Source organism: Myotis davidii, unplaced genomic scaffold (genome assembly GCF_000327345.1).
Source record: "Myotis davidii unplaced genomic scaffold, ASM32734v1 scaffold269, whole genome shotgun sequence".
Taxonomy (NCBI): Eukaryota; Metazoa; Chordata; class Mammalia; order Chiroptera; family Vespertilionidae; genus Myotis; species Myotis davidii.
The window spans coordinates 1334790-1345352 of NW_006383008.1; positions in this window are offsets into that span (position 1 = coordinate 1334790).

Sequence of the window (10563 nt, forward strand, 5' to 3'; positions counted from 1 at the left end):
ATAAAATTTAAAAATGGGTGAAATACCTTATCACATTTAGGAGTAGGTATTACTATTTCCAAAATATGCTCTGTGATGCAATATGTATAGTTGTTAGAAGTAAATGAACTCTCCATGTAGATGTGAGTGGATGAAGGTTGGTGAAGCAATAAATCTGTGCTGACTTATAAAAAGAAAGTAGACTGGAGCTGTCACTCTAACACAGAAAAATTCAGAGGCAAAAATAAAAGCAAGCTGGGCCCTAGCTGGTTTAGCTCAGTGGATAGTGTTGGCCTATGGGCTGAAGGGTCCCAGGTTCAATTCTGGTCAAGGGCACATGCTCAGGTTGCAGGCTCGATCCCCAGTAGGGGGCGTGCAGGAGGCAGCCAATCAATGATTCTCTCTCATCATTGATATTTCTATCTCTCTCTCCCTCTCCCTTCCTCCCTGAAATCAATAAAAATATATATATATTTTTAAAAAGCGACCTGGGTCAAGGTTAATGGACTATACAAAGTCTCTCTCCGAGCTTGGGCAATAGCAATGCACTCAAGAGACCCAATTCTCCCAACCACTGGTATTCTGGTGGTTGCTCATTAACTGGTTTCAAGGTTTTCTTAGGACACTGTAAAGATTTTGCTCCCAAATAATTGCTTTTAAAGCTCTAAGCCAGTGGTTCTCAACCTTCCTAATGCCGCGACCCTTTAATACAGTTCCTCATAGTGTGGTGACCCCCAACAATAAAATTATTTTCATTGCTACTTCATAAGTGTAATGTTGCTACCGTTATGAATCGTAATGTAAATATCTGATATGCAGGATGTATTTTCATTGTTACAAATTGAACATAATTAAAGCATAGTGATTAATCACAAAACCAATATGTAATTATATATGTGTTTTCCGATGGTCGTAGGTTACCCCTGTGAAAGGGTCATTCGACCCCCAAAGGGGTCGCGACCCACAGGTTGAGAACCTCTGCTCTAAGCAGTTCTTGAGGGAAGAACACTAGAGCTAGCTATCTCTGAACTATAAAGTAAAATAATCAGGAGAAGGAAGAACTAGAAATGACTCTTAAAGCTTTGAGTTCTCTGAATTCTCAAGGCCATGTCATTTATAAGGTCTAAATTGCAAGCTATTGCTATAAAAATAAGTGTGATAAAGAAACATCATCAGGCCCTGGTCAGGCAGCTCAGTTGGTAGTCCCAATACACCAAGGTTGTGGGTTCGATCTCAGGTCAGAGCACATAGAAGAAGCAAACAATGAATGCATAAGTAGAACAGCAAATTGATGTTTCCTCTATCTATCTCTCTCTTCCCTTCCTCTCTCTCTAAAATCAATAAATACATTTGAGAAAGAAAGAAGAAAGGAAGGAAGGAAGCAAAGAAGGAAGGAAGGAAGGAGGGAGGGAGGGAGAGAGGGAGGGAGGGAGTAGGGGGGAAGGGAGGGCCACAGAAGTTAGGTTCTGTGCCCAGGAGTGTGGCCAAGGAAAGCATCCCTTCCCATTGCACTTACCTCCATTAGCACAAGTACCTGTCTCTTTGTTTTCAATCTTGCCCCACTACATTCATATGACTCAATGCCAAGATTATTTTTCCAAAACACACACTGGTCACCTTGCTTTCCATATTAACTTATGATAATTCTGTCTGTAGCATGAAGTGTAAACTCTTTGGCTTAGCACACAAAGTTCTAAAAGTGAAGGTACCTACCTTTATAATTTTATCTCCTACACCTCTATTCCTTGTGTTAAAAGAAACACATTTGTCAAAATGGATTTATCAGTATTCAGTACCTATCTCATTTTTATCTCTATCTTTGCATATGCTATTCCTTTGACTTGAAAAAAAGATCTATTCATTCATTGGCTATCCAACTTAAATGGCAATCGCTCCACGAAGTTTTAAAACCTATGCTCTGCTCCCACTGCTAACATAGAAGCACAGAGAAAATGTTACCAGCACATGGCAGACTTGAACCCAAGCTATGCCAGTATCACTTTCCAAAGGGTTCCCATCTGATCAGGGCACAGCAGAGGCTCCCAAGGGAGTTTATTTCAGCATGTGCTGCCCCTTAGAATCAACTAGGAAGCTTCATAAAAAAATAAAATTCCTGCCCTGCCTGGGTGGCTCAGTTGGTTGGAGCATCATCCTATACACCACAAGGCTGTGGGTTCGATTCCTGGTCAGGGTACATACCTAAGTTGTGGGTTCCATCCCCAGTCCAGTGCATACAGGAGGGAGGCAACCAATTGATGTCTGTCTGTCTGTCTGTCTGTCTCTCTCTCTCCCCCCCCCCCACTTCCTCTCCCTAAAATCAATAAACAGCCCTAACCAGTTTGGCTCAGTGGATAGAGTGTCAGCCTGTGGACTGAAGGGTCCCAGGTTTGATTCTGGTCAAGGGCACATGCCCAGGTTGCGGTTTCCATCCCCAGTAGGGGGTGTGCAGGAGGCAGCTGATCAATGATTCTCTCTCATCATTGATGTCTCTCTCTCTCCCTCTCCCTTCCTCTCTGCAATCAATAAAAATATATATATAAATAAAATGAAATCAATAAACATCTTTTGGTGAGGGCTTTTTTTTAAATTAAAATAAATAAATAAAATTCCTAAGACCCATCCCAGGCTTACAGAATCAGAATCTATAAAAGTGATGTTGAGAAGGCTTGGAGATTTGTAATAAGAATCATGGGAAATTCTGATGCAGAAAAGGGAATGAAGATGTTCAACCAGGCTTGTGCCACACAGAGAGAGAACAGCCAAAGCTAGTAACTGGGAGTGTGGAATCAAATCCACAGAGGTCTAAGCCAGAGATGAACAGGTAGCCAGGGCCCACAACTATGCAGACTGAGACTCAGGGCAGTGAAGGCCAAAGTCAGAAAATCAAGGTCTGCCTGGATCAATAAAACATCAGAATTGCAAGAGGAGTAGGACTCAATAAGGAATCAGGTGCAATGGGCCTGTCCTAGACACACTGAGGAAATAAGACTAATTCTAGAACTCACCAAATGGAGACTTCTCCAAATAGCAACATTGCATCACCTTGTAACTTGTTTGGAAAGCATCTTGGGACCCTTCCCAGACCTAATGAATCAGTTTCTGCATTTAACCAAATCCTCAGGTAACTTAAAAGTCACATCAAAGTTTGCAAAGACCTGAGCCTGGTCCCAGTTGATGCCAACTCTGCTGGTCTGTAGACCATACTGTGAGAAGCAAAAGTGTTAACCTACATCTGAGCAGGTGGGAGAAATTCAAGCTTTACCACTGTGAGCAGTTTGAGTGCAGGAATCTCAATCACCTTATCTCAGCATTTAGCATAGGGCTGTGGGAACTGACAATATAGTCTATTGGTTGAGACCTCAGGACTTGGAGCAGGTTTAATTGCAACACTACCACTCACCAGCTGTGTTTATCTTGTTTGTGCTTCAGTCTCTCATCTGGAATATAGAGATAACTGCCTCATAAAAACAAGGGAGAGCTACCCAGCCAATGTGGCTCAGTGGTTGAGCACGGACTCATGAACCAAGAGGTCACGGGTTCCATTCCTAGTCAGGGTACATGCCTGGGGTTACAGGCTCAATCCCCAGTAGGGGATGTGCAGGAGAGAGCCAATCAATGACTCTCATCAATGTTTCTATCTATCCCTCTCCCTTCCTCTCTCTCTAAAAATCAATAAAAAACATATTTTAAAAATGAGGGAGAGATAGCATGTTACTTTTGATAGCATTATAAGTTTTAAATAATGATAAAAATTAATTAATGGATAATCAATTATTGATTGATTGGTTCATCTATTGATTTTTTGGTGAGGAAAAGTGCACCAAAATTCTAGTGGTATAAATGATTTTAATCTGACTCATAATCTAAAGAGAAGAATCTTTAATGAAATCTTAGTGACTGGCAGACATTCCAGACATAAGACTTCTTAGTGTATTAACATGTAAGCATCTCCTAAGTGATGGTGAAAGAATTGCCCAAAGCAAGATGATTGCTAACTTTTTTGTAGTGGTGACACTAAATCAATGTTTATGAGAGGATCTTGTTCTCCCCCAAATACCTAAGAAGGACATTTTTCATAGCTTATTCTCATTAATTTTAAATTGATTTACTTGACAATATTTCAACATTTTGTATTTAGAGTGTTGCAAATCTGAACTAATATCTCTGTCATAATAAACAATACAGATTCAAGAAACACATTTAGTTTTATGTTAATATTTGAAATAGCTTCCTTATTTTGGTCTAGTGCTTTTAAATTTTCAAAAAACTTTCATCCTTCCCATCTTCCAAACTTTACAGAAATGTTTCCTATTCCTGTGTGACATATAAGGAAATGGGAAGTGATTTTAACTCCTCAGAGTCACACAGTTGGTTTGTGGCAGAAATGGGACTAGAACTCAAATTTCCTAATTTTCAACCATTTATTTGAGCTACCACCAGCACCACTGCCACCACATTATCCTCAGCTGCCCAATATCATAATTACTCCCCCAAACAAGTGTTCTTTCCCAAAAAGTATGTTTAAGTATCACAAACACAATAGCTTCCAAAACATATATTTAAAAAAACTATTTTTTCTTTTGTTGAATAAACTTTTTAGTCCTAGAAGTTAGAAGTCAAATTTGGAAGTGTAACAAATTTTTCAATTTAGAATATTTCAAATTATGGTGGAATGTAATTTTTTATTTGACTAGTTCATTCCTTTACTAAACACCACATATGCCTATTAATTTCACAAGTCAACTTCCTTTAAAAAAATGTTCTAAGCTATAAAAGGCAGTTGTTTAAAAGTCCTCAAAAATATAATCTACCAAGCAGCATGTTCTTTTTTAAAAAAATTTTAAAGTTACTATAGTTAAAGATTTCAATTTAAACCTTAAACTATAGAGTTAATACTGTGAAATGTTTCTTAAATTTAGTGTAAATTTGAAAAGAATTGTTTATGGTTCAGAGTAGTCTATAAGGTTATATCATTTGTGACTGAACAACCTTAGTATCATTAAAGAAAAACTGACAACTCTAAACTGACAAGTGTAAGAAATTCCAAAGTTTCACTGACAATTCAGATCTACTTCCTTTCATGCCCAGATTCACTTAATATCTCATTTGATTTTCAAACCTCCCCTCAGAAGCAATTGGAACAAAACCATGAGCAAGCTCAATCTCCATTTGGGCATGTCACCCTTTTACAAACACAATTACAGCCAAACACTATTGTAACCTGATTTGCATTTGCACTAACTAAGTTACAAAGCACACTGAGAATGCCTGCTATGCATACTACACACATATTAGGAGGATATATTGCAGGGCTTCTGTGAACACTAATTAAAAAGATTTTATCTTTCCCCTCAGGTCCACTGAAATTGTTCAAATGCCTTGCCTGCTACAACTTTGTTCAAAACCAGTTTTCAAACATGTGATCAGAGCTAGGCAACTATTTCAGGTGGCATGATTCTGTTTCCATGGTGGACAAGGCCTGAGAGACAAAAAGTTTCTGTCTAAACTTTGAGCTTCCTTTTCTTTGTTATTTTGTGTTGCAACCTTGGCATTATCCAACTGTAGACTTTTATCTGTGAATATCTAAATCCTGTCTTGTGGAAAACTAATTACTGAACCACTGAGAGCTTCATAATGTCCTGCATTTAAGTCCTGAGCATCATACATAATGCATAGGCAGCAGTCTCTGCACTCTGATTACAGAACACTGTCATTAAGTGAGCAAATTAAAGATGTGAATAATTCACTGGCTGAGCTTATTGTCAGTGCTGCATTGTGAAATTAGAATTTCTAATAAGTACTGCAATTTTTTTAACCCAATTAACACAGAGAACATCTTGAGACTGATTAGTACAATAAAAATTATTACCTTATTCTTTTGCTTCACAACAGCCAAATTAAATACTGTACTTAATTATGCAGCATTCATTCCTTCTCTGCTAAAAAAAAAACACACCAAAAAAACAAACTATTATTTTAATAAGAGTTCTAATATTTGTATGGAAGCTAAAAATACAGCACATGCATCTGTAGCTGCCTCTTTGCAAAGTTTTTTTAAGAGTCTAAACATCAGTATTATATCAGTGGAGGATTATGATGACACTAGTCTATTCTTAAACCAAATATTTTTACTAAAAAATAAACAGCACACACAGAATTGACAAAGTAACTCATTTCCCCAAATTGAGTTAAGATATATTGTACCTCTGGTTTTTTCTGGGCTCTTTAGACGCGGATTAACACAGATTTGCCCCCATTATGCTGGTTGTGATAGAGGCTGAAACATATATTTAAGAAAATTGAGTAGGTCTTACCTCAGATGCTCATTTAGCACACAGTGATCTGTCTCACTCCTGCCAGGCAAGTGGCAAAGTCCAGTTTATGCTCGGCATGATGATCCTACGCAGAGAGTGTCTGCTGCCATGTTAAATAAAGAAAATTATCATTTAAACCAGGGCTTTTGTCTCCCAATATTTCCTTCTGCTGCCCCTTTCACATTAAAGCCCAGAGAGGCAGGCACATCTGGCGGCAGTCCCTGCCCCTGCCTGCAGCTGCTTGGAGAGCTCCCCTCTTCCTTTCCAGCTCCTCTGCATCCCCTTCCCCGGGCAACTTCAGCCCCTGAAATGGGGGAAAGAAACGATGACATTGCAGGCAGAATATGAGATTGTTTGTTCAGCCTCTGTAGCCACCTCCTTCCTGTCTAGATGTTTTACAGAAAGGGAATGAGAATGGGAAACAGCGAAGGTGCTCTGAAAATCAGTCAGACACAATGCAATAGGGAGATGGAGAGGAGGGGAAGGAGAATGAGAGAGCGAGAGAGTGTGTGTGGGTAAGGGGGGTGGCTGTCAGTGCAGATAAATCTGCATATGGAAATTAGGGTTATCCTGGGTACAGTTTTATTTAACTATGATCTACTGTTTTTTTAATTAAACCAGAATTTTAGCAAAGGACGGAAAGAAAGAAAGTGAGTCTTGAAACCAGAGAGAGCAACTTCTAATTCAATACACTTAAAATTTCATAGCAACTGCAAATAGAAGATCCAGAAGTTGCAGGAAAAAGAAAAGGAACCCAAGAAACAGGGTATTTTTTTGTTTTTTCCTTTGTTTTGTTTAATATGCAAGAAGACTCCTCTGTCCTCCCCCCACCGCAAAAAGGAAATTGGGATAGGAATGTAAAGGATTTAAAAGGAAGGAAAAAAGAACATGTGTGTGTGTGTGTGTGTGTGTGTGTGTGTGTGTGTGTGTGTGTATGGCTTTCATCATCTGGGTAAATTTGTCTTTAAATGATAAAAGAATCATACTGGACAAAAACATTGTCAAATGTACATAAGTGGCATTATTTATGGAAACCAGTAGCAATACATTCTGCATTTTAGTATCAGAGGTGTAAAATGTTTTTTCCTTAGAGAACACCTTTTACAGCTCTAACCCTTGGCAAAATGCTACTTACTAGCTATAATCAGTCTGAGGATGTCACTGAATACCAGCCAACTGCTCTTTTGTGGTGCTGAGAGTTAAATAATGAGGCAGAGTGACTAAAAACTACTGGAGGTGGGCTGGTCAGCTCTCCACTATAGGTGCTTGTAGGATAACGATTTAACCAAAAGGAAGTATGAGTTAATTCTATTTCTATAATCTGCGGTGGGAAATTTCATGGACTAGACTAATATTTACTCACTCATCAAACAGTTGTCAAACATCTATAACGTGGCAAGCCCTGCACTAAAAAGGAGACATAAGGTGAACACTGCATGGTTCCTACTCTCAAGGACCCAGAATTCAATGGGCAATTTTAATTTAAAGTGAAATGGTATTGTACTTTTACAAACAAAGCAGTGTTTGAGATAGTCTTGATTTGAGTAGTATCAGCCGATTTCCATCCCTCAAAGCTAAAGTCTCTACCCACTTGGTAGAATGGACTCTTCAAGACCAGCTCAGGCACTCTAAGCGACTTTGTCCCTTTGGACTTTAATTTCTTCACTTGTAAAATACCTGCTTTTAAATTTGCAATTATATGAGATAATAAAAGTAAAACATTATCTGTTCTCTGGCTCATGATAATTACTCAAAAAATAGCAAACAAATTATCAGTTCAAATGGCACCTCCTTTGTGAATCCTTCCCCAATATCTAAACAGGCTCAGCGACTCCTTCTTCGGTATTCCCACTGCACCCCATTGTATTGTGTCATTGTAATTTTCTGCACGTCTGTCTCTATATGAATGGTTCTCAACCAGTGGCCATTTTGTCCCCTATGGAACATTTTACAATATCTGGAGACACTACTAATGGTCAGGACTAGAGAATGAAGAATGCTAGTGCCAACCCCAAGAACCCAGATTTAGAATCAGCCTTTTGTGCTAAGATCCCTGGTTTCTTTTACAGTGGGGCCTTGACTTACGAGTTTAATTCTTTCCGTGACGGAGCTCGTAACTCAAATTACTCGTATGTCAAATCAAAAAGTGAACGAGTGAGACGCGTGATGCTGGGCTGATGTTGTGGCGTTCACTGTGACGTTCGCTGTGCCAACTAGCGATGGGGTATCTGAAGCTGGCTCGTAACCTGAATTTTAGCTCACAACTCAAAGCAAAAAATCAGCTGAGAGATGGCTCGTATCTTGAAAAACTTGTTAGTCGGGACACTCATAAGTCAAGGCCCCACTGTATTAGAAACCAAGATCTGGGTGTTAGTTGTGCTCATTGCCACACTATTTAACAGCCAATTTTCTCTGGACCTTCCTATGTAAAATAGTCCAGACGGTGTGGCTCAGTGGTTGAGCATTGACCTATGTACCAGGAGGCACAGTTTGATTCCCAGTCAGGGCACATGCCTGGGATACGGGCTCGATCCCTAGTGAGGGGCGTGCAGGAGGCAGGCCATTGATGATTCTCTCTCATCATGGACATTTTTTTCTATCTCTCCCTTTCTCTTCCTCTCTGAAATCAATAAAAAATATATTTAAAAAAATAAAACCAGAATACCTGCCCAGACATTCTCTAACCCTGACCCTAACTTATCTTTTCATAGCACTCACCTATATTTTGTATTTGCTTATTATTGCCCAGCTGCCCCTCACTAGAACTTAAGCTCCATGTGGGTACAGCCTCTTGTTATTCACTGCTCTATCTCCAACACTTACAAAAATACTTGGTATTTAGCAACTGCTCAAAAAATATGTGTTGAACAAATAAACATAATTTTTTTCTAGGAATATTGCTAATTCCAGAATTTTGGGGAACTTGCTTTTTCCTAATCAGTCCACATGCTTCAACCTCTACCCAACCCCAACATAATGTTTGTTCATGCTATGCCTCCCATTAAAGATAAACTCTGAACATGGTGTTAAAATACTAGATTATGCTTTCTTAGAGCTGTCTCATATATGTACAATCCCAACTATCTCTTTCTTTTCAGTATGACAGTTGCCCTGTGCTGTTGGATTCCTGTTTAGGGTGAAAAATTGAATATCTCAGTTAATCTAGTTTAAGGAAAATGGGATAATTATTATAATAATACACAATTGCATCCTTTGAATGTTGATAAACCACAAAAGGTACCAGAACTAGGAAATTTAAAAACCTTTAGGAGCCTCTCAGCTTACTTTATTGTTTATGCTGTCTCATTTTTGGTATATCTGGTTTCCTTTTCTCTGCCCACATGATCTTTCAATTTGTACTTTTCTGTGTCTTTTTCTCCCCTTTCTGCGGTCTGGCTTTCTCTACTTATTTCGTATGTGAGAGAAGTCAGTTGTCCCACAGCTCCTGAATCAGAATAACTCAGATCAAGTGCATAAGCCAAAATATGCTAGGCCTTTTCAGTCCCCATACAAATCCTCATGAGAGAGGACCCTTTATCTGACCAGGGAGGCAGGGTCTTTTACCAAACACATGACTGCCAAGGACCTGGACTTCTGGGAAGTAAGGGAATAAGGATGGGGAGAGTAATATTCTTAAAGAAAGAAGGTTGTGATGAGCTGTGCAGACAAGCGCCAAAGGTTTCTACTGCAGCTAGAAATCAGATGTAAATAATCCAAAATCTCTGAAGTCTAATCACTGGCTGGAAGTTTTAGAGTCAGAAGAATTCTTTTTTTCTCTTCAGATTGGTTTGGTCATTTCTAATATTCAAACAATACACACATATGTAGAGTTAAAACAAAAATAAAAACAAAAAAAGTCCTCTCATTGGACCTCTTATAAATATATTTTCCCTATTTCTTATAGAAGGCCTGCTTTTCTTGACTAACAACTTGTCAGCGCAATAAAAGTCATCCATGTATATGGAATACTGAAGGCCCGGTGCACAAAAATTTGTGCACTCGGGGGGGAGGGGGTTCTCCCTCAGCCCGGCCTGTGCCCTCTCGCAGTCTGGGACTCCTCAGGGGATGACCACCTGCTGGATTAGGCCCGCTCCCCGGGGGGATTGGGCCTAAGATGGCAATCAGACATCCCTCTGGCAGCCTGGCAGCCCTCAGGGCATGTCCACTTGTCAGCGAGGAGTAGCCCTAAGCTGCAGACATCCTTACCACGGCTGAGGAGGCAGGAGAGGCTCCCACCACCACTGCTGTACTGACAGCCCTCAGCCTGGAT